The sequence below is a fragment of the Macrotis lagotis genome, chromosome 6 (assembly GCF_037893015.1).
Source record: "Macrotis lagotis isolate mMagLag1 chromosome 6, bilby.v1.9.chrom.fasta, whole genome shotgun sequence".
NCBI classification, from domain to species: Eukaryota; Metazoa; Chordata; class Mammalia; order Peramelemorphia; family Peramelidae; genus Macrotis; species Macrotis lagotis.
In genome coordinates, this window is record NC_133663.1 from 178,916,438 (window position 1) to 178,940,206 (window position 23,769).

The window sequence follows — 23,769 nt, forward strand, 5'->3', positions numbered from 1 at the left end:
AGGATATATCTAGTTGCCCATTTACCAATTATTTTATGATCAGCTAATGATCTGTTGTTAGATTTCCTAAATAGGCCATAATTAACAATTAATTTAAAAATCATAAGATACTTAATAAAATTAACAATAGATTAAACTCAGTTGTTTAGACATGTTTTTGAATGAAAATGGATAAAAGATATTGATTCATTATCACTAATTCTTAGAAAAGGTTAACACATTGTCAATCAATCAATACACATTAATTAACAGCTAGCTACTAGATACCTAATTTTGTGCTAAGTGCTGGGCCTTTAAATATGGAAAAAATAATAATCCTTATACAAAAAGAGTATCAGTAGAGATAATGTATGTATATTTGTATGTGTGTAAGTATGTATATAATAAATAATAAATAGAATATCATTAAACATCATGTAATTAGAGAATTGAACATTCCAATTTTGGAGGATCAGAAAATGATTTCCATCAAAATTGGAGCTTAAGCTGAATTGAAGGAAGATTCAGATACTTTGAGAAAGAAAGAAAGGTAACAGAGAAGGCCAGTTTGGTTGGACTCTATGGTAGGTTAGCCAGATTGTGAAAGACTTAAAAAAAGAATGTCTTATTCTAGAGGAACTAGGGGTCCATTGGAGTTATTGAGAAGGAAGTCACTGGAGTTATTGAATAAGTGAGTGCCATAGACATGAAGGTGATCTTTAGCAAAGTCTAAATAAAAGAACATTTCCCTGTTGATACAGAGATTTCTTGAATGTTCCTATTTGTAAATCACCTAATTCTACTAATCCTTATAATGAACTTTTCATTAAAATTCAAAGCTTTTCAATACAAATGATTCTAAGAAATTAGTAAAATATCAACTTGGAAGAAAAAATACATATTGCCCAAATTAAGATAATCATTTTATAGGAAGTCTGTTAGATGAGTCTATTAGCAACTTTGACATGAACATTCACTCTAGAATGCTTAAAAAACTGGACTAGAACTACATAACAAATGGGAGAGATCGATACTGCATTTGAGGAATTGTAGACCACTTAACATGATCTCAAGTTCCTGAACACAAACCCATCTTTTCTAATGCCAACAGTCTCCTGGTGATCTTGTATGGCTGTGAATCATAGTTTCAATTATGACTTACATGGGGGAGGGTATGTAAAAGACATCCTCAAGATTTGTAGGACCAGCATAGATAATGAACCTATCACAGAACAAGCACTGGTTTTACTGAATATATTGAAAGAGTAAAAAGAATAGACTATGTGGCACTAATTTTTTTTAATTCTATTACGCTAGGGCAATTAGTTGGTACAATGGATAGGGCACTTGTTGGGATTCAGGAAGTCCCAAATTCAGATCTAGTCTAACCTTGCACAGTTGTGTGATTTTAATTGTGTGACTTTAATTGCTCTGTACTTCGGTTTTCCCAATTTATACTTACCCTGTATATTCCATGATCCAGTGATTCAGTACTCCCTGAAATTTCTTGAATAAGACACTCTACCTTCAGACTCTAGACATGTTTACTTGCTGTCCTCATCTAGAAATTGACTCCTTTTTTCATCTTTCCCTCCTGGCTTATATAAATATTAAATTTTACTTTGTCATTATTTATCCACATCTATCAATTATCACCCTCTTCATCTTTTAAATAGGATGTACCTGTTCTGGAGAAACTAAGCACATAATGCATAGGGGAAAATTTATGGCAATTGAACACTTTTATATGTCTTGGATATTTTTCCTCCTAAAATTCAGAGGTATCAATATTCAGTTTCAATATGAAAAGTATAATGTTCCCAAACACATTTTCTTTTAAAATTCTTGGCTATCTTACAATGGGCTTGGGCTATGTAACATTTATGCAGATAATTTAAAAATATATGTACACAAAATCTGAATACCTGATCACAATTGCTTGTTAGCCTTCTTTTTAATTAACTGAAGGCATTTCTCTCCTACTTTTCAACTTGTTATTTGGGCAATGGATGGATTCATCCATAATTGTCTTCTTCCCAATATTAGTCTGCACTTTTAAAGTTCATCCTGTGGTGCTGCTTCTATATTAGAACTTTTGTAGGTCAAACAGTCAGAGTCCAAAATGAAAACCTCCTTTTGAACAATCTAAAAGAGGAGAAAAGCAAAAAAAAACTTTTTTTGAGTTGAATTTTTCAGATGTACACTTTACTTCAAAATGATTTTGAAGCACAGTTCACTTTGAACTACATAATTGTGTTCCCAGTGATTCACTTTAACACTCAGTCTTGCTCCCCTGTTAGAAATATAAATGTATATTTAGTTTCAGGCAGCACCTCTGAAATAAAAGGCTACAAGCTGAAAATCACTCCACAGTCTACTTGATTTCATATCAAGCCATATTTTTCCCTACAGTATTTTAATAAATTACAGAAAGGACATTTTATAGAAAGGAAAGAACATGATGTACAGTAATAGGTACCAATATGCTGCAAGCATTTCCTCTTTGTCACAAAAACCAACCACTGCTGGACACTGCTATTGAAAAAGGCTTGGAGTGAGTTGTTTTTTGTACTATTTCATCTGGAGGAGGTAAAAAACTGAAATATTTCATTCCAGTATATTCTGAAGAGATAACTCTGGGGAGAGGGATTACATCTACCAGAAATTCAGTCAGATAGTAATTATCCTTACCTAACTTTCAGCCTACCCTAACCTATATTTTGACAAATAAATTGCATTATTGTTTTTGTTTGGCAATCACAATTGTTCTGTATATGTCCTAACACATCCCAGAAATGATCCTACTTTTGTAATCAAGGGGAAAAATGGATAAAGCCAACTGATAAAGTGGTTATCTGAAAATAAATAAATATTTTATATCTTGGAACTTTCAAATTATATGTTTCAGACCATCTCAAACCCAACATGTCCAAAATTTGGCTCATTATTTTTTCCCTTAAACTATGAAAACCTCCCCTCTTCCACAAGCCCCATCTTTCCAATCCTGTCCATTTGTAACTTTGGTATTAGCCTTAACTCTTCCCTCTTTTTCACCCCACATTTCCAATCAGTTGCCAAATCTTACTATTTCTAATTCATAACATTTCTCACATATGACCTTTTTATCTGCTCAAACACTATCCAACTTTCTCATTTGAAGCCCTCATCACTTCTCATCTAGATTATCAGAACATCCTCTTAATTGGGCTCCCTGATTTGCATCTTTCTCTACTCCAATTCATCTTGCACATGCTGCTAAGTGATTCTCCTTAATTGCACATCTTAGTGTGTTACTTTCTACTCAACCGACTCCAATAGCTTATTAACATTAGGATTACATATGAACTGCTCTGTTTAGTTTTAAAGACCCTTCACAACTTCTGTTGCCAAGATGATGGAATGAGGAAAGAACCCTCTGAAGCTCTACCAAATTCCCCTTCTAACAACTAGAAAATCACTTCAGAATTGATATAGGAGTAGGGAAGCAGCTTATCACCCCCAGCTTGAAAGCTCTATCTCACTGAAGTTGGAAGGGAGCAAGGTCCAAGAGCAGAAGCCTCAGCAGCAGCAGCAGCAGCAGCAGCAGCAGCAGCAGCAACAACAAACAACAAAAGCAGCAGCAGCAAGAGGCTGGTGGCAAGTTTCCAACTCTGGGGCAATCCACCAGCCCTCCGGCAAACCAGCAGCCCCCTAGACAAGTGAGCAGTCTTTGCAGCACAGCAGGTCCCACCTCAGTGATGCTACCCCCAGCACAAGCCACCAGCTAGACTCTGATCCCTTTGCTGAGCAGAAGTGAAGGGATTGGTCAACAGGGAGACCCTGCCTATGGGGTGTACAGCAGAGAGGCCCTGTTTCCATAGAAATGCAACAGTAGGGTCCCATCCCTGGAGCAGACCAGGAACAAAATTATTCCTGCATGGTCTGTGAGCAAAGAGGCCCTATTTCCAAAGCAACCTAGCAACTAAATCCCACATTCATGGCAGGGTCAACAGGAAGATCCCACTCCCCAGTATAAGCCAGAAGGTAAGCCTACCTTTCAGAGAAAGAAAGCAGCTAATCCCTGAAGCTCAGTAAAGGCTTGGAGCAATGCAAGATCAGAGCCCAACTTCACTTAATAAACAAACAAACAAACAAATAAATAAATAACAGAAACCAGAAAAATGAGCAAAAAGTAATAACTTGAGTAGTGAAACTTACTATGATGATAGGGAAAATAAAGGCATAAACTTAGAAGAGGACAAGAGTATCAAAATGACTACATATAAAGCCTCAAAGAAAAATGTAGTTTGGTCTCAGACACAAGAGGAATTCCTAGAAGAGCTTAAAAAGGATTTTGAAAAGCAAATTAGAGAAGTAGAAGGAAAATTAGAAAAAAGAAATGGGAGTAATTTAAAATAATCATGAAAAAAGAGTCAATAGTATGAGGAAAGAATAAGTTTTTAAAAAGGAAGAAAATGAGAAGTTTCTCATTGGAAAAACAACTGACCTAGAAAATAGGTCAGAAAAGATAATGGAAGACTCAAAAAAATGGTTGTACAACATATATCTAGAAATTTTCCAAGAAAATTACCTTGCTATTAAAAAACTGGAAGACAAAATAGAAACTGAAAGAATCCACTAATCATCACCTGAAAGAGACTGCAAAATGAAACTTGTTAGGAAAGAGGAAGTATTGCAAGCAGTAAAAATGACATAATTCAAATACTGTGGAGCAACAGTCTGAATTATACAGGTTTGGGCAACTTCCACTTTAAAGAACCAGAGAGGACTTGTAATAACCAGAAACAAAGAAGTTAGGATTACAAACAAGAATCACACAGCAAAGGAGAATATAATCTTTCAGGAGGAAAAATGGATATTTTAAGAACTGAATAAAAAATTTGACCTTCCAAAACAAGATTCAAGGGAAACCTAAAAATGCAAACAAGAAACAAAAGAAAAGATAAGAAATTCAATAAAGCTTAACTGGTTATATTTCTAAATTTGCAAGATAATATTTGTAACTCTTAACAACTATACTGTAAGAGAAATTAGGAGTAGATGTGGATATAATATGATTTTAGTGGAATGAAAGCCAAAAAAAAAAATCAAGGGATAAGGCAGAAAATTTCAGAGGAAGAAGAAGTGGGAGGGGACTAAATGGGGGAAATTATCCCATATGAAAGAGGTATGAAAGATCTATTATAATGGAGGGGAAGATGGGAGGGGAGAGTTAAAAAAAGAATGACATGCACACTCAATTGGATATAGAAATCTATCTTACTCTTTACGGAAAGAAAAAAGCAAGGAATAATAGAAGGGGAAGGGAAACTTTTAAAAGGGAAGAAATATGGGGAAGGTGGCTATCAGATATAAAAATTCTGAGGAGGGAAATGATGGAGGGAGAGAGGGAGAAATAGTTAAAATTAATTATCATAACTATAAATGTGAATGGCATGAACTCATCCATAATATAGAAGCAGACAGCAGAATGGATTAAAAACTAGAATTCTACAATATGTTGTTTATAAGAAATACATTTAAAGCAAAGAGATTTACATAGAATAAAAGTAATGAGATAGAGCAAAAACTATTATTCTTAAGCTGAAGTAAAGAAGCAATCATGATCTCAGACAAGGCAAAAGCAAGAATGTAATGTAATTAAATTGATTCAATTAAAAGCGATAAAGGAAACTGTCTAAATTTTTGTTTCTGCCATACTGTTTTTCAGTTTTCCCAGCAGTTTTTCTCAAATAATTAGTTTTTGTTCCAAAAGGTTATATCTTTGCATTTATCATATACTAGATTACTATGGTCATGTACTATTATGTAATTTGTACTTATCTGTTAGTGATTTCCCTCTTACACTACATTATATTTATTTTTTATTTGTATTTTTCTGCATATATTCATCTATGTATATAATATCTCCATTATTAAAATGTAAGGGATTATTCCATTGTTTGTATTACTAGCTTCTAGCATAGTTCCTGCAACATAGTTGGTGCTTAATAAATGTTTATGAATTCTGTAATCTCTACTGAGACTATAGTGTACCATCTCTACTGAGAAGTAGGAAATAGAATTCATTATCCATCCCTTTGGACATTTTAAATGCTGCCTATACAGTAACTACTTATAACTAGAGTATATCAACTCATAAAATTAATTCAAGAATTTATTGATGAGTGATTAGGTCCCATTGTACCTTAAGTAAAATCAAATTTTCCTCCTAACTTGCAGTCTCTGAAATAATATAATTTTCTTACTCCAAAAGAAAATAATATGGCTAAATGGAGTAGAAAGGCAGGAGATATTCCTGATGATTGAAAACTTGAGTGGGCTTTGAGTTATTTTTTAGGTAGAATTGGTAGAATTGTATGACCCCGCCCAGGATGCTTCTCAAAAAATATAATCAACGGCAGACATTCATAAGCCTTCCTGACTGAGAAGGTAACCGAGTGGAATTTAGATTACTTTGACTATGGAATAAAAAAGTTAAATAGCTAGTCAACCAATTCACTTAGACTATCATATGGTTCAACCAGATTCATCTGAATGACATATATGGATGGAAGAATAAAATGTCACGCCTTTAAATATATGAAGAAAGACTTTTGACTGACAGATTTGGGCAGATTTTTATTGAGATCTTCTAGACAATACTTTTCCTAAGGTGCTGCAATGGTTTAGAAGCTAACAAAATGATAGAATTTTTTTTAGTTAAAATGTAATTCCATCTGAGACATCCAAATGGTCCTTCCATTATCTGATCTAAGGATAAATTTGAAGGACTTCTGATTTCCCTGGAACAGACATTCTCTTCATTGGTATATTCAAAAATTTCTTAAGTGATTTTATCCAAGATTTCCCCCCAATTCCATGCAAAATATCTAAATAAATGATTAGTGATCATCCTCTTTTTCTAGTACTAAAACTGCAAAGCTACCAATATTTTACTTTGACTCTGTCTTTTGCTACTCATTTTTACCACATGGCACCATCCTTCACCTATTCCTATTTCATGAATTTTAGAGAAAGCATTTGTCTCTGCTTCTCTTTAATCTGAACTTAAAGAGTGATTATGACATTGACTGCTCTATATTGAAAGGAGCAGGAGCAACAGAGAAAAGCAAAAAATCTCAGCTTGGTAAATGAATGCAACTGCATTGGGAATCTGGTTAATTGGTGGATTTCCTCTAATCTGAGTATATGTTCAGACTGGGCAGTGACCCTTTGTTATGAGACTGATACGAGAAGCATCCTTATCAAAACTCTCCAGTCCTTCCCTTCCCTTAGTTTTTCCTGTTCTAGGGTCACAAAACCTTGACATTCTTGACCTTTCATTTCTAATTGGTTGCCAAGTCTTATAGATTTGACCTATATATTATCTCTAGCTTCTCTCCAATCCTTTCTTTTCTATTTACTACCAGTTCAGTAGGGAGAATCATTATCAAACTAATTGGTTATTATAGAAGGCTTTTAACAATCCTTTCCTTCATTCTCTTCTTTCCATACATTCTGAATCAGTGTGCTGACAAACTAATCTTTACACATAGATTTGGTCATATTTTTCCTGCTGTAAAATCTTAATCATCTCATATTGTTTACCAAATAAAACTGAAATTCTTTTGTGACATTGAAGGTGCTTCCCAGTTTTTTAACCCTTCTCCCTTTACAATCTATACTATTATATTCTAAAAATGTCAGTCAAACAAGACTGCTGCCAAAACATATTTGACCTGTTATTCTTTTCTCTGCATCTTAATCTTCTGTGCTTGGAATCTCTTGACTCCCTCTCCTCATCTCCTGATTTCCTGCCAACTCATATGTTTTCATGAAGCTTTGCCTCCAACCCACTTCTAGTCAATGCCTTTTTTCCTGGACCAAACAGAAATTTGTTTTGAACCACATGAATAAACATAATATGTATTATTTTGTGGTATTATTATTTAAATATTTACTTTATTTTGAAACTTAAATATAAATTCCATGAAGCTAAGAACAAGGTCTTTATAGACTTTGCCATGTCTCCCAATACATACATTTATTTTCATGCACATCTCAGTAACATTTTTCCTTGAAGGATCTTTTCATTTTTTTATTTTTATTTATTTAAGGCAATAGGGTTAAGTGAGTTGCTCAAAGTCACACAGCTGGGGCATTATCAAATGTCTGAGGCTGGATTTGAACTTAGGTTCTTCCTTACTCTAGGGTCAGTGCTCTATCCACTGTACCACCTAGTTGCCCCTCTGAAGGGTCTTTTTAAAATTGTATTTTTCCCCCTTAAGTCAAATGCCTTTCTCAAAATAATTCAACAAAAAAACCCTAGCTTTTAAGGAATATGACCTAAAACAAAATTTTCTGGACCCAAAGTGAAATTGCTAGAGTTCAATTCTAGCCTCTCATACCTAATTGCTATGTGACCCTGGACAAGTTATTTTACTTTTAGAACTTCATTTTCTTCCTACTTAAAATGAGAATAAAAATTGTTGCCCTAATTACTTCTCATTATTTTTGTAAGAAAGGAACTTAAAGCCTATATGGATTGGATTATTTAGCAGGATCATATGATCACCATATAAACCAATTCATGAGATCTGTTCAAGAACTTATTAAAAGATGCTTAGTAACATTGTAGACTTTAAAATAATATTTTGCTTTTAATTTGCCTTTTTACATGGTATCAGTTTTCCAAGAGTAGGAGAAAAGAATATTGAGAAAAATTAGAGTATAAGAATGTGATTAGAAGCTCCTGATAACTCAAAACCTGGGGTAGAATTTGCCATTATTATTTCAAGTAGCATAGTAAAATTGTGCTGCTCCTTTTAGAATCACTATCCAAGAATAACTAATGATCATTTCTGTACATTTACATACCTGCATCTGTTTGACAATCAAAGTTCCTGATATTCCTACTTTTCCAGTTCCTAACTCATAAGACTTTTCTAAGAAATGTACTTGTAAAAGTTAATGTGTTTTTTTTGTTTTCATATGCTCTTCATTTGAATTAATTTCCTTTAGTCTTTAATTAAAGTTATCTCTTCTATATCACATAGGATAGAAATACAGCACACCTTGTGTAATTAAAAAAAATCTGCATAAAATTTTTGGTCCTTCCTATCAGAGAAGTCAGATTTATTTCTTTGTGGGGGAGATATTTACAGTATCAGATTTTTTAAATTTGAGTTAAGTATTTGATCATAGTCTATATGTAGGTCATTGCTAAGTAAAAATACTATAGGAAAAAGAAATTAAAATGAAATAAATTGGAAATTTTAAAGAATGCAACAAATTTCTTATGCTGACCTGTGATGTATCAAACCCATGTTGGAGTAAGTTATAATGTGGAAAGGATAACTATACTTTTAACTCTTGTTAGTAGATTTCAAAAGTAAATTTTCTCTCCTTTTTTTTTTAGATTTTTTTTTTTGCAAGGCAATAGGGTTAAGTGGCTTGCCCAAGGCCACACAGCTAGGTAATTATTAAGTGTCTAAGGCCACATTTGAACTCAGGTACTCCTGACTCCAGGACAAGTGCTCTATCCACTGCGCCACCTAGCTGCCCCTCTCTCATTCTTCTTAATGAGTTACAAATAAATTTATACTTTAAAGAAAGATTGCTCTTAGCTACTATATCTTTCCACTTTACATTCTTGCTACCTTGGTTATTATGAGCTTTTGAACATCTTCATTGTCGCAACTATTTTTCATTAAACTTCTCTAATAATTGGTGATAGATTCATATCTTTATTTTTTTATCTTTTTTTCCCATTGATCAATGCCAAAACACTAAAATATTTTTAGAGCCTGAGGTAAGAAAGTTCTGAGTTTCATACTTCATTATAGCAGCGCCAACCCAACCTATTTAAATAGTCTGTCAATTCTGTTGTATGTAAAATAGGTGAGATTAAAGGATATATATGTCTATATAAATATATTCACAAAATTCATAGTATTACTTTGTATCACATAATTTAGATATTTTAATTACCAGTTAAACAACCATTGGTTGATAAATATTCTTATTATATATGGGTTTGTACATTTATGTACACATGTATATATACATATTAACAATGTTCAAGCATATCTTTAGATATATATATTTAGATTTACAAATTAAGATTTACAAATTTTACCAAAAATTTCAATTTATAAAATATGACCTTTTAAAATAGATAACTGGAATGTTCAATAAGTTGAAGAATGAATTAAATATAAAAAAATGTTTATAATACTTATTTTACTTAATTAAAAGCATAGGTATATAAAGTAATTTGTATATATAAATCAAATAACTATTGTATATTATTCAGTGAAAATCCATTGTTTTTCAAATTTAAAGAATTTATAAACATCCTTAATTTCCTCATTTTAGCAGACAATAATTATGTACAGATTTTATGGCATAAATGTTAAAAGACATTCTTATTTTCATTAGTGGATTGAACCATATACTTCCTTAATATAATATTTACTGGATATAAACTATCAAAACTTGGGTGTATATAATATCAAACATCTGCATGGAAATTGAAGAATTCAGTTAATCATTTAGATGCTTCTAAATATCCAGGTGTTTAACATCACATAGATGAAACACTTTAGATTGATGAATTTTTCCATTTTCATCCAGAATTTTGACATCATGATATGTCTTTCTAGAACTGTTGAATAAAAATGATCAAAAATGTCTTTTGGATGTAATCTACATAAAAGTGACCAAACCAGTTTCAAGAACAAGAAGATATTTGTGTGGGTGAATTCATCTATAAACTGAGAATGTTACAATCCATAATCCAATCTTCCTAAAATCTGAGTAACTTCTAGAATTGAGAGTTTTTGATGTTAATACCTGATTGCTTACTTTTTATTCCCATCATTTCTTTTGAAAGGAAAGTTACAAGTTTGACAATTGTCAATAATCCTTAATCATTAGCTAATCAAAGACCACAGACCATGGAAGGGACAAAATACTCATGTTGCTTTGTCTGACTTGGTCGAATTTTCCATTTTTAGTTAAAACACTGTTAGCCATTTTTTTAAATCACCAATCACTCGCCACCCTGTTTTCTTCCTATTCCACAACCTTTAATTCTTATGTTTTAAAAAAATTACTTTTCTAAAAAGTAATTTTTAAATGTTTTAGAAAGTATATGAATATAAATTCATTTTATTAGTAGGTCAAATTTTAATAATTTTCTTTGAAAGAATATCAAATTTTAAAAATTGATAAAATATGGCACTCTTAATTTATTGAATATTTAGCCATAAACTTGAAAAGTATTAAAAATGGAATATTCCCTATGATCAAAAAAATTACATTAGAGAACTGTAATTTTGGGAATTGACTCTATTGATCAGTATACAAACCAAGATAAATAGAGAATGAAGTAAGCTAAAATAGTAAGAGTACACTGGAATTGGGTAGAAAATCAGAAGCTTATCACGAAAGGTAAATGCTCCTGAAAAATATCCCTAGTGTCAGTTGACTCATCATACTATAGACAGGAATACTGCTTAATGGTACAAAAATTGAGCACTATGCCTGGGATCAGAAAGATCTGAGTTCAAATCCACTTTGGATACTAGATATGTGATGCTGGGCAGTTATTTAATCTCTATTTACCTAGTTTCTTCAATTGTAATATGAAAACAACAACATCAAAAAAAAAAAAAACCCTCTCAGGATCATTGAAAGAATCAAGTAAGATATTATTTGTAAAAAGTACTTGGTACAGTGCCTTGCACAGTGCCTTGTAGTTATATAGACAAGCTTATTCTCTTCCCATTTCCTTTTACTACCTCCTTAATAGGTCATTTATGTTACAATGAAAATCAGTAAGGAAGATTTACTTTACAGAAATTTATAGTACATAATTGACTTTGTTTCTTCATTTAAATTAACTTTTTAATATTTGCTAAAAAAAAATAATTCTCTCCCTTCTAAGTTGCCCACCTCAATGTTAAAAAAAGAAAAGGAAATACAAATCCTCGTAACAAATATGCATAGCAGGTGTGGCTAGGTGGTGCAATGGATAGAGCAATGGCCCTGGAGTCAGGAGTACCTGAGTTCAAATCAGACCTCAGACACTTAATAATTACCTAGCTGTGTGGCCTTGGGCAAGCCACTTAACCCAATTGCCTTGCAAAAAAAAAAACCTTAAAAAAAACAAATATGCATAGACAAATGAAACAAAATACCCCACTATCCATATCCAAAAATATATGACTTCCTAAGCTCCCTAAAATTCATCACTTCTATCCAGGCCTGAATCATGGAATCATGTTTGATCATCATATTAATTAGAGTTCTTATATTATTTAATGATGTTTTTATGATGTAAATTGTTCTCATGGTTCTTCTGCATTCTGCATTGCTTCCTAAATGTGATCCCAGTTTTCTCTAAAATTTCATTTATTGCTAGATTGAATATATTCTATTAAATTCTTATGCCATAATGTTTAACCATTTCCTAGCATATGGACATCTCATAGCCTTATCATTCCTCGGAAAATAAAATATTTTTGTATTTTCTCCTTCTTTGATATCTTTGAGGATTGTTCTAATAGTATTATCACTAGAAAAGTACACAGTTTAGTATATTATGGGACAAAGATCCTAAGTAATTTCTATAATGGCTGAAAAATTCATAGATTTACTATATTAATGCAACAGTTTTTACACAAATGCCCTGTTAATCACCTTTTTAGTCATCTTTACCAATCTACTGAGTGTAAGATGGAACTTGAGTAACTTCAATTTATATTTCTTTAAAGACTGGCAATGTGGAGCATTTTTTCATATAGTTATTGATAACTTTATTTCCCATGAGAGTTGCCTGTTTATATATTACTTTACTGTTCATCAGTTGAGGAATGAATCATTCTTATGAATTTAAATGAAATCTTTGTCAGCAAGTTCAGAAAAACTTTATGCAGAAATATTTCCCCAATTAATTGTGTTCTAATTTTATCTGAGTTTTTAAATATTATATAATCAAAATTGTTCATTTTATCCTGAGTCTCTCCATCCTTTTTTGTCATGAATGCTTTCCTAGAATCTAACTATAAAACTTGCTCTTTTATTTGCTTCAGATGAGAATTTTTATATCTAAATAATGCATGTATGTGGGGTTATCTTGATATATTATATGAAATGTTAATTTATACTTAATTTTTTCATTTTTTTGTAGCAACTTAGTCAAATAGTGAGTCATTGCACTAAGAAGCTTAGAATCTTTTGGTTTACTGAATGCTAGGCTAATAGGTTTGATATCTTCTGAATGCTGTGCAACTATTTATTTTCACTGATTGACTTCTTTCTTTAATACCCATTGTCAAATTCTTTGATATATGAGCAGACAAGTAGCACATACCCATTATGGAGTCAGAAAGATCTGAATTCAAATTCAGCCTCAGACACTGGATATTTACTAGCTTGATAGTTTGCGATGTGAATATCAGGATCCTTTTATTTCCATTTTAAAAATTATTTTCCTTAAGACTCATATTTTTTTCTCCAGGTGAATTTCATTATAATTTTTATCTAGTAACTTCTATAGATTTATTATTTCTAATTTTTCTAAAATTCTATTAAAGACTTTATTTTCTTTCTTCAGTTTTTAATAATATTCCCCTAGGCCTGATAGAGACATATCCAAAAGCCATATTATTATAGGTTTACTGTTTATTTAATCCTATAACTTATTTTTTTCCTTTAAGTATTTAGATTACATTCAGTTTATAGCATATAAATTACATATTGAAAAAACTTCACTGTCTATAATACCTTTCAGCATAGTTTCTATATATTTTTTAATCAAGGCTATTTTTGCTGTTACCTTATATGATATTATTACCACCCTTGCATTTTAAAGTTGTTTATGGATAAAAAATTTAGTGAATTTTTGTGTTTGAAGTATGTTTCTTGTAAACAATATTTTTGGAATTTTGTCTCTGAATCATTCTGCTATATTCTTCTTGGTGAGGTCATCCATTCATACCCATAATTATAATTGTTAATTGTACATTTTGGTCCATGCCCATGCACTAGTGATCTAAGAGTGATATCATTTATTTTCACCTTTTTTGTCCTTCTCTTCTAATTAAGCTTCTCCTAATACAAATTCTTACCCTTTTTTAAGAACAAACAAACCAAATTACTTCACATCCCACCCTCTAGGGTTAGTTTATGTAAAGAAGTACATGTGTAATGAGGACCCAGGTGTGTCCCAGGTCTCTCCTACAGTCTGCACCAAGATAGTATTGTTATGTGGCTTGAAAGAACTAACCTATTCTCCCTTCTATCTCTCCCTTCTAACCTCTTCTCCCCCTATTCATTCCTGCAAGGAGTAGGACCAGGAAATTAGTCCAGAAGTTATTCTGCTTTCTTTAGAGATAGAAGAGATCAGGCTAGAATAATAGTTATCTGATTCCTTAAATCTTATCAATTTAGGGGATATGATATGAGAAGATTCACTCTAACTTCTGAACACTATTTTTCACTTTTTTATCCTCTAATTACTAGCCTTCTCCTAGTATAATCCTTCTTTTCATGTCTTTATTGTTTTAACCCTGTCTTGTACCTACAACATCTCTGTCAAAATATACTCCTTTTATCTGTCCTGATGGAATTACCTTTCTCAAAGGTTGATTGATTGTTTGATTGATTGATAAGCAACACAGCCTCATAGTCACTAAGTATACTCCCCTCTTCTGTCCCATTAGAAATACATTTCTAAAGAGTCATAAATCATATCAAATTATAATCAATTTATACCACTCCTTCTTTTCAAATACTCTCCCTGAAAACAATCCTCATGAGTCAAAGCATAATGAAAAGCCAAATCATTTCATGAACTATTTATACCTCCTCCCCAAGCACACCCCTCCACTTGTAGCCAGAGCATCAAGCAAAGGAAAATCATTTCATGATCTTCTCATGACTAATTTCTCTAAGTATATTCTTGGATTTTTATTCTGGGGTCTCTATCTGGAACTGCACTGTGTATGCTTTCATCTGCTTGATTTAGGATATTAGAGAAATTTTCCATGATAATTTCCTGAAACATATTTCCCAAGCTCATTTTTTGATCTAGGGTTTTGTAGAAACCAATAATTCATAAATTATCCCTTCTGAATCTAGTTTTCTGGTTGTTTTTTTCCTAAAAAGTACTATTTCTTCTATTTTTTTCAGTCTTTTGTTTGACAGAATCTTGGTATCTCATAGAGTCATTTGTCTAATTCTAATTTTTAGGATTTTGTTTTCTTCAGTTAGTTTTTGTTTTTCCTTTTCTAGTTAATTTTACTTTTAAATGAATAGTTTTCCTTTTACAGTTTGTTAACTTTACTTTCTGATGAGTTGAATTCCTTTTCCAGTTGGTTGATTTTGATGTTACATACTTTTTTCCAGATCATCATTTTTAACTTTTAAAGGAGTTGATTTCTTTAATCAGTTTTTCATAAGTCTCCTGCATGGCTCTCATTTTTTTTTTCCATTTATTTTCTTCAACTCTTCTTTGTTTTTTTGTTTTTTTCCCAACACACAAGAATTTATTTTCTGGGTAAAGAAGATGCTCTTAGGGAAAACCTGGCTCTCTCTTCTCCATCTTCCCCAGGCCTAGTTCCCTGGCCCTCCCAGTTCTCCCCACTCCATCTGACCCAGCAGAGCCAGGAGCTTTAAGGGAGGTTTCCCTGCCCCACTGTAGCACACCTGTCCTGGGTAGCAGGGCTGGGCATCTCAGGTGTGTAGAGACAGAAAGGCCCAACCCAATGGTTCTCATTCCCCTGGAGGAATTCCTCTGTGGGGATCCCCGAGTTCCCAGGAAAGAACTAGGGCAAGGACAGCCTCCCTGCTCTGCCATGGGCCTGGAGGACACAGAAGGGAGTTGCCGCCTCCCTGGGGTCAGAGGGGCCCAGCTCATGGGGCAGGTGACCTCCTCCAAGACATAAGAGGAGACTAGTTCACCCCTGCTCCACCCATTAAAGTGGGATGACTGACTCTGGCCTACAATGCTCAAATGAGAAATGCGGGAACAGAGGTTGTGCTGACCTTCCTGCTTAGGACCTGGGGCTGTCTCAGGCAAGAAAACCAGGTCTGGGGGAGCAGGAGGCTAGAAGCTATGAGCCCTTGCCCCAAGAAGCTCCATGATCCTGCTCCCCTTTAATGTGCTGGCCACATGGCCGAGGTGAGGCCACTGTGAATAGGAGAAAGAGGCCAGTCCCCCAATGGACTGAATACCCTGGCAGTGGGAGAGCAAGGTCCCTCCATCGCCCTGACCATCCCTCCTGCCACTCTTCAGTCTGCAATTGCTGCGGTTTTGTTCTCCTCTCCATGAGGCCTCTCGGGGTCCTGCCCCTTCCCCCTCTGCTCAGGGCCTGGGCATCAACCTGTCCTGCCCTTTGCCTGTTCCCAGTCAAAGGATGGAGGAATTTCAATATGGTAATTTGGGAATCTGAGCCTAAAGGCACGAACAATGCGTTTTTCCGTGGTGGTCCGAGACCCCAGGGGAGGAAGGATGGCTCCCTACAGATCCTCCAGCCCCATGCAGCAGGCCAGGGTGCGTCTCCCTCTTCTGGGGATGATGGGAGCTGAGCAGAGGTCGCGGAGGGGAGAGAGAGAGAGAGAGAGAGAGAGGGTCCTCTCTTGGGGGCTACCTCTTCTCCAGCTGCGGCATCCACAGGCTGAGCGACGTGAAACTGGCCAGCAGGTCGGTCACCTCGTCCACCTGCTCTTTGGTGCTGGTCATCTGCAGGCGGGTGCAGAGGTCGTCCAGCAGATCCCGCTGCTCGTGCTGCCCCAGTCACTGGCCCTGAGCATCTGGATGATGATCTGCTTCAACTCCAAGCCGGACAGCTTCCAAGCCCTGCGAGTGTCCCTCCCTCTTGTAGAATATCCCGCTTTGACTTGGCCAGGTGCAAGAGGGTCCTGCCAGCCCGGCCCAGGGCATCCCCCCGGGCCCCTCCTTGGAGCAGTGTGGTGATGACAGGAACATGGTTGGTGCAGGCAGCCAAGGGCGGAGGGGTGTCCCCAGCCCCTCTCTGGCTGGGATCAGCACCGTGGACCAAGCACGATCTGGTCTGGTCAGGGTTGCAAGAGGCGGAGTGCAGGGCTGAGCGGCCTTTGTGGTCCGGTGCGGGGTCCAGCCCATCCTGCCCCAACTGCCACGCTGTTCCTAAGACGCTGGCATCGGCAGCTTCCCGAAGTCTCTTCAGCACGTGCACCCCGTGGCCCGTGGGCCCCAGGCGGCGGTGGAACCGGGCCGCAGCTCGGCTGGGCTCCTGGGCAGCACCGGGCCGGGCTGGCACTGCCACAGCTGGTGCAGAAGCCGCAGCAGCGCCGGAGAAGCTGCCCTTGACCAGGAGCTGCCATGGCAACAGCGTGGACCCCCGGTCTCCTCTTTGCTTTTTAAAATCTTTTTGAAGCTCTTCCATGAGCTTTTGAATTTGAATTCAATTCATAAACTCCTTTGAAACTTCTCATGTAGATATTTTGTCATCCCCATCTGAATAGTAGCTTTCTATGGTTAGTGCCCTTTTTTGTTCATTTGGGGAGTTGAGCTCTACTCCTAGGGTTCAAAGAGCAGAATCGAGAACATTTTGTGCTGGGGCTGACATCTGGTCCCTAGCTTACTGCTTGCCAAGATGATGCCTATGCATCCCATTACCTGGCAGAGGTTCATTTCCTCCCTTTTGTCCAGGCTTTGCCAATGCAGTTGTTTGCTCGCAAACCAGTACTTTCTGTTGCCCCAGCATTCCCAGGGCTCAGACTTTGCTGAGGTTAGGACCTTCCCTTCTGGTCTGCTATCTAGCCTAGCTGAGTCAGGACCTGGGCTACTATCTAGTTGCTAGGCTCTGGGATGCACCCCCCCCCCGTTTTTCTTCTCTTCTGCCTATTGCAGGATTATAATTCTGCTTTACCCCTAAAGAGGAAGATCTTTGTTTAGTTTGTTTGTTTACATGACTGAAGATCTCTTCGTTTGAGAGCTTGCTTTGCCCTTTTTTTCTTGGTGGAATCTGAAACTATAATGTCTGTGTATAGATGTCATTTATGGTTATATAGGAGGGGGCAACTAGGTGGCACAGTGGATAGAGCACCGGTCCTGAAATCTGGAGAACCTGAGTTCAAATTGGCCGAAACACTTAAGAATTACCTAGTTCTGTTACCTTGGGCAAGTCAGTTAACTGCAGTGCCTTGCAAAAAGCAAAAAAATTAAAGTTGTATAGAAAACCCCCAATATATGCAAATTGGTAACCAACCAGAAATCAGAAAAGGTAAACACTGGAGATTATATATCAAACAATTCAAAGTGCAGGAACTCTCCCATTGGGAGCAAGGTAACTCAGCTCTACTAAGAGAGAGAGAGAGACTAAAAAGTTCCAGATCTTGCCCAGGGAAATTGGCAAAATCCCTGGGACAGGGTCATATGGAAATTTCCAGTTCTTCTCTGGTCTTCCCATAATATTTCTTTCAGTAATAACAGGAAGAAGTGGTACTTAACCTCTTCTATGTTCCCTCTTGAAACTAGAAGTCAGAGTTGCCCAAAGCAACTCAAAACTTGAAGAAAACTTTAGAAGGCTGGAGTTCTTCCTCTCTCACAATCCTGCTCCAGCCATCATGTGAAGCAGGTATTCATCTCCTCTATTGAGGAGAGATTCCCAAATCAAAGAGTTCTGAGATGGAGTTGCATTCATTATTCTTATGATTAAGCCTTCTCTTTAATTTCCATATCAAACTCTTCTTTAGTCTTTTAGAATGAAAACAAAGTTTGAATGATGCCTCCTCTCCTTACCCTTTTCTTCCTTGTGGTATTTTCTTCTAATCATCCATCTTGATTACTTGGGATATTAAGTTCCCATATATTTCCTACTTCTTTCTTCTCTATTGTATTCCTTTTATATTCCATTTCCTTTCTTCTTTTAAGATCATGAAAACAAAACAACAGCAACCCCAGGCCTTCTGTCATCTTTTACTTCCTCTACAATCTGTGATGGCTTTAGGATTGTATCATTTCACTCTGTTGGAACATAAACATTTCATCCTTTAAGAAGTCCCTTTTGATTGCTCACCTAAAATTTATAATTTTATTTTTTTTCAAATAATGCATTTATATTTCAAAGTTTCTACTCAATTTTTGTATTTTTATCAATACATTTCTTTAAAAGTTCATTATTCCCAACTTGTCCCACTATAGTATTATGTTCAGGTTTTTTTCTGGTAAGACTGTCTTTTGGAATAGTATATTAAAATTTCTCTATTTCTTTACAATGCCAGTTACCAAATCTTATGTGATTCTAATGTGAATCCTCCATTCTTGAACTACTTCTCTCTGCCAAGTTGTCAGGATTTTTTTTAATTTTCACTTTATCTCTTTAATACATGTGGGATATTCTTTCAGAATTTCTTGAAATGTGATATCAAGCTAAACTTTGTTTTTGATCCATTGATTCTTAAATCATTTCTCTATGAACAATTTTTCAGGTTTTGTTTAGAATGAGTTACCTTACATATTTTTCTGGTTTTGAGTCATTTACTATTATTTTAATATTACTCATGGTCTCATGGAATTGTTATTTTTATATTTTGTCCTTTTTAATTTGGTCCCTCCTAAGAAACAACCAAGAGTCCCTTACTAAGTTTTGTGCTCTGATTTCTATTTTTTCCATTAGAGGCATCTTTTAAAATGTCCTATTTTTAGCTTTTAAAAACACTAATATGCTTCTTACAGAAATTCTAGGTGACCTTGTGGTCAGGGTATGGTTTTCTTTAAACTTTTCTTATGTTTATGTTTTGTTTTCATTCCTTTACTGTGGACATTCCTTATATCTCTTTGTTTAATCATTCTTCCAGTCTTATTTATTGAATACTGATTTAATAGTAGAACCAGTGTCTTTGCTTTCTTGGAGGGGATCTGGGGGGTTTGGGTCCTGTCCTGGATTGTCTGGATTAATATTGTCAAATTTTGCAGGTATTAGTTACTTTGCTCTTCAGGACCTCTGACAAGCTACCAGAAATTTCAACTAGGACAATCAATAGATTCAAATTTTCAGGCCCCCTGATCCTTTTTTTGTTTGTTTGTTTGTTTGAGGGAACATAACTGCGGACTTCCACTAGGTGGTTCTTTAGTAGATAGTTGCTGGCCCCAGTCTCTGTCTGATAGGGTCAGGAGTTTCAGAAAAATGCTGATCATTTATTTTTTTCTTCACAGTGCATAGTCCTTACCACCATTTCTCAACTATAAGCATATTCTCAGGTCAAGAGGCTAAATGTATTATCCTCTTAGATCTAAGTGACACTTCCATCCCTGAGTACAATCCTTTTTACAGTTACTTTGTTCTGGATTGAATTTGGGATCTTGACTAGAAATATAACCCAATGTAAAGTCTTCTTGAATTTCCCATTCACAACTCGAACTGATGCTCTGTCAGACTTTATTGAAGTAATTGTGAAAGAGATTTTTGTTATACTGCATTTTTCTTGCTTTTCCCTTGGTAAAGAATAGTGGTGTATTGGAAAGTGGAGAGGTGTTCACCTAATTGAGGCAAAATCAACAGATCCTTTTGTTGAGAAATATTAAGGACATATTTGTCTAGTCTTTTCTGTAACATTAAGGTACTATTATCTGTGCTTGTCTGGCATTTTCCGTGGGTCTCTGATTTCCTCCCTATAATTCAGTCTAATCCTATTCTCAAATGTAAATAATAGAAAGCAACCTCAACCCCTTCCCCTTATCCCTCCTTCACCTGTCTGGTTCTTAGCCTTCCAAGGTATACACCTGATTCTAGTCACATCCAGGTGGGTCACTCCTGAACTCCATCCCCCCAGATAGTTCCCTACACAAGAGATAGGTTAAGCTCCTGTGAAGGTTCTGTCCACCCTCTTCTCAGTACCCAATCCATGCTGATCTAAGCCTAGTCACCATCTGATGGCTATTTTTCTTTTCCTACTTCTTAGTTATCCTTGATGTTCTCACCAGCCCCATTTGCAGCTGTTTCCTCATTGCTTACTATTTTCTTAAAAACTCAGCTTCCTTCTCTTACTAAAGAACTTAACTTTTTGCAGTAACTTGTGAACCTTTTGCAGCAACCTGTGAATTGAAATTTAAGCCTTTTCTAACCATCATAAGTTAGAAAACCTTTCATGATTTCATCACTAATAAAAGAATTCTTATCTAGTGAGCTCTTTCCTCCAAACCACTTTCCCCAGCATCACTTTTAGCACTTTATCCTTTAGTCTCCTCTATAACTTACTTGATACGATTATAGTAAAGAAATGGGCATTTGGTTCATATTTTTAAAACAACTCATTATGTTATATAATTTTCTCATTTTCTTATATTTATTTTAGCTCCTTGACATTTCTATTATTATTTCTAGAAATAATAACTCTTTTTTCTATTCATGGCTCCAACATCCAGTTCTCCTCTAATTCCTGAGACAGACTTTGACATAGGAGAAAAAAAATGCTGATCTTGAACTTAGAACTAATTCTGAGCATTACTACATATGTGACAAAAGGAGTTTCACTTACATTTTCTGATTCTTTGATTTGTTTTTTAACTGCTAAATTGCAGGTGACAAAAACACTTATATTGTCTGTTCTTATTGTTCATTTGTTTCAGTCATATCTAACTCTTCATAATCCCTTTGAGATTTTTCTTGGCAAAGATACTGGAGTGGTTTGCCATTTCCATCTTCACCTCATTTTAATGATAAGAAAACTGAGGTAAAGAGTCATATAGTCAATAAATGTCTAAGACTAGATATGAACTCAGGTCTTCCTGATTCCAGGCCTGGAATTCTATTTACTGTATCTCTAGCTGCACATTTCTATTGTCTATCTCACGGTGTGCCAAGTATTTTGCAAAATACACTATCTTAATGTCAGTTCCTCTCCCACTGTAATACTCTCAAATCCAAATACATTTTGTAAAAATTTATTTATGAATTAAGAATTAATATAAAATAGCAATAGAAGTAGCTTTTAATACATAAATATTAAAAGTATATATGTATGTATGTATGTACATAAATACATATATACTTTTATCACTTCTTATTCTGATGCATTATTATGGCATGGAGGTGAACCTGGGTTTTGAAAGACTTGTTAAAGAGGCTTTTATTGCAGTCCTAGCAACAGAATACTTCTACTTTTTGAGAACTTACTGAGCTAAGTCAAGAGAAGCTTATTACCAGTAGACTAACTACTTGTTGATAAATTCTTAGACCATGGCAACCCACAAAACAAAGTAAAATGAATAAATTATCCTTTTCTATAGTGATGGTGGCAGTGTAATAAGAGAAAATGAGTCAGGCATCATAAGAACTTTTGTTACATCATAATAAACATTAATTTAACTCTTTATTGTCTAAATAGGAAATGGTTACTTAGTGAGAAGTGGTTGATATTTGTCCTTTGTTCTTGAAGAAACCATTTATGACATCAGAGGTGATGCCATGACATGCAAGTGAATTGGATTTGAGTGAAAGGATGCTGTTCTTAGTCACCTGTTTCACCTTTCTCTGCAACCATCTGGGTCTAGTGGCTAGATATGAATCAGGGCACTTGGAGATGGCCCTAGACCCAATGGAAGATCTTGACCTTGTAAAAGCTAGGTATTTTCCCAGTCACAGTTTGATGGAGGTTATGCCCATTCAGTCATTAAGATTTAGGTAAGAGAGAGATGAAGAGAAAAGTCCTAAATTAAGCTGGGAAGGGAAGATACTCAAAATTTCTAGTCAAAACAAAAACAATTACTATTTATAATTTGTTGTTTATTTAGTGAGCAGTGAGTGAGTATACTGATGGAGGAATAGAAGCAAATCTTGACATTTTTTTCTATAAATGAAACCAAATGAATATGAAAATAAGTTCCATCTAAATGGAAGAATATTTTATATGTTGACCTTTCTTGAAGGAGCAACTATAAAAGATGACAAGACTGGTCTTAGTGTATTTTAAAAGACATAATATATTTCTTTGGGATGAAGGAAATATAATTTTGCATTACACTATTCATGACAGGCACTTGTGAAGTAATCACCATTAAGTGATTATAATTTATTCAATAATATCAGTTGCAGTGAAATAAGGAGGTGAAGAAATTCCACAAAGAACTCCATAAAGCTCTCTCCCAATTAATTAAATGAATATTTGAGACTTCAATGAAATGATGGGTATAACAAAAAAGGCAAAAAAAAGATGTTGGAAAACACAAATAAGTTATAAAAAATGGAAGAGGCTAACAACTTATAGACTACATAGAAATCTCTTTCTTATAGCATGGGGAAATTTTCTTCTAAAAGGAGGTACTGGACACTATAACTATAATACATACTCAGAATTTGATTTTATCTTCCACATGAAAGGATTGATTATTAATACACGTGTCATTTCTCAGTCAGCTATTTGTATAAAGTAAATCAAGTTAATAAACAATTATAAACATTCACTATGTTCCAAGCTCTAAACTAAGTCTAGGGTACAAAGGCAAAAACGAACAAACAAACAATGCTTGTCCTCAAGTACCTAACAATCTAATGGAGGAGTTGATTGAGAACAATTCTGTACAACCAAGATAAAAAACAAGGTAAATTGGAGTTAATTTCAAAGAAAAGGCACTAAGATTAAGAAATTCTCTTAAAAGCATCGTGACATAAGTGGGATCTTAGGAAGATCTGAAGTAAGCCAGAGATCAGGAGGCAAAGATTATCACTTTTCAAAAATCAAAATAATTAAGATGTAGAAGACCAAAAATAAGAAAATAGGTTACAAAATTTGAAAAAAAAACATCCTATTTAAATA

At 35.0% G+C, this 23,769-nt stretch overlaps 1 protein-coding gene and 1 pseudogene across 1 annotated transcript in view; one reads left to right on the plus strand and one right to left on the minus strand.

Moving 5' to 3' along the window:
* The window catches only part of MYO16 (myosin XVI), an 851,952-nt gene that overhangs the window by 529,261 nt on the left and 298,922 nt on the right, over positions 1-23,769 (plus strand). The gene's annotated exons all lie outside the window — the stretch shown is intronic.
* On the minus strand, positions 16,614-17,396 carry LOC141491523 (ankyrin repeat domain-containing protein 54 pseudogene; annotated as a pseudogene).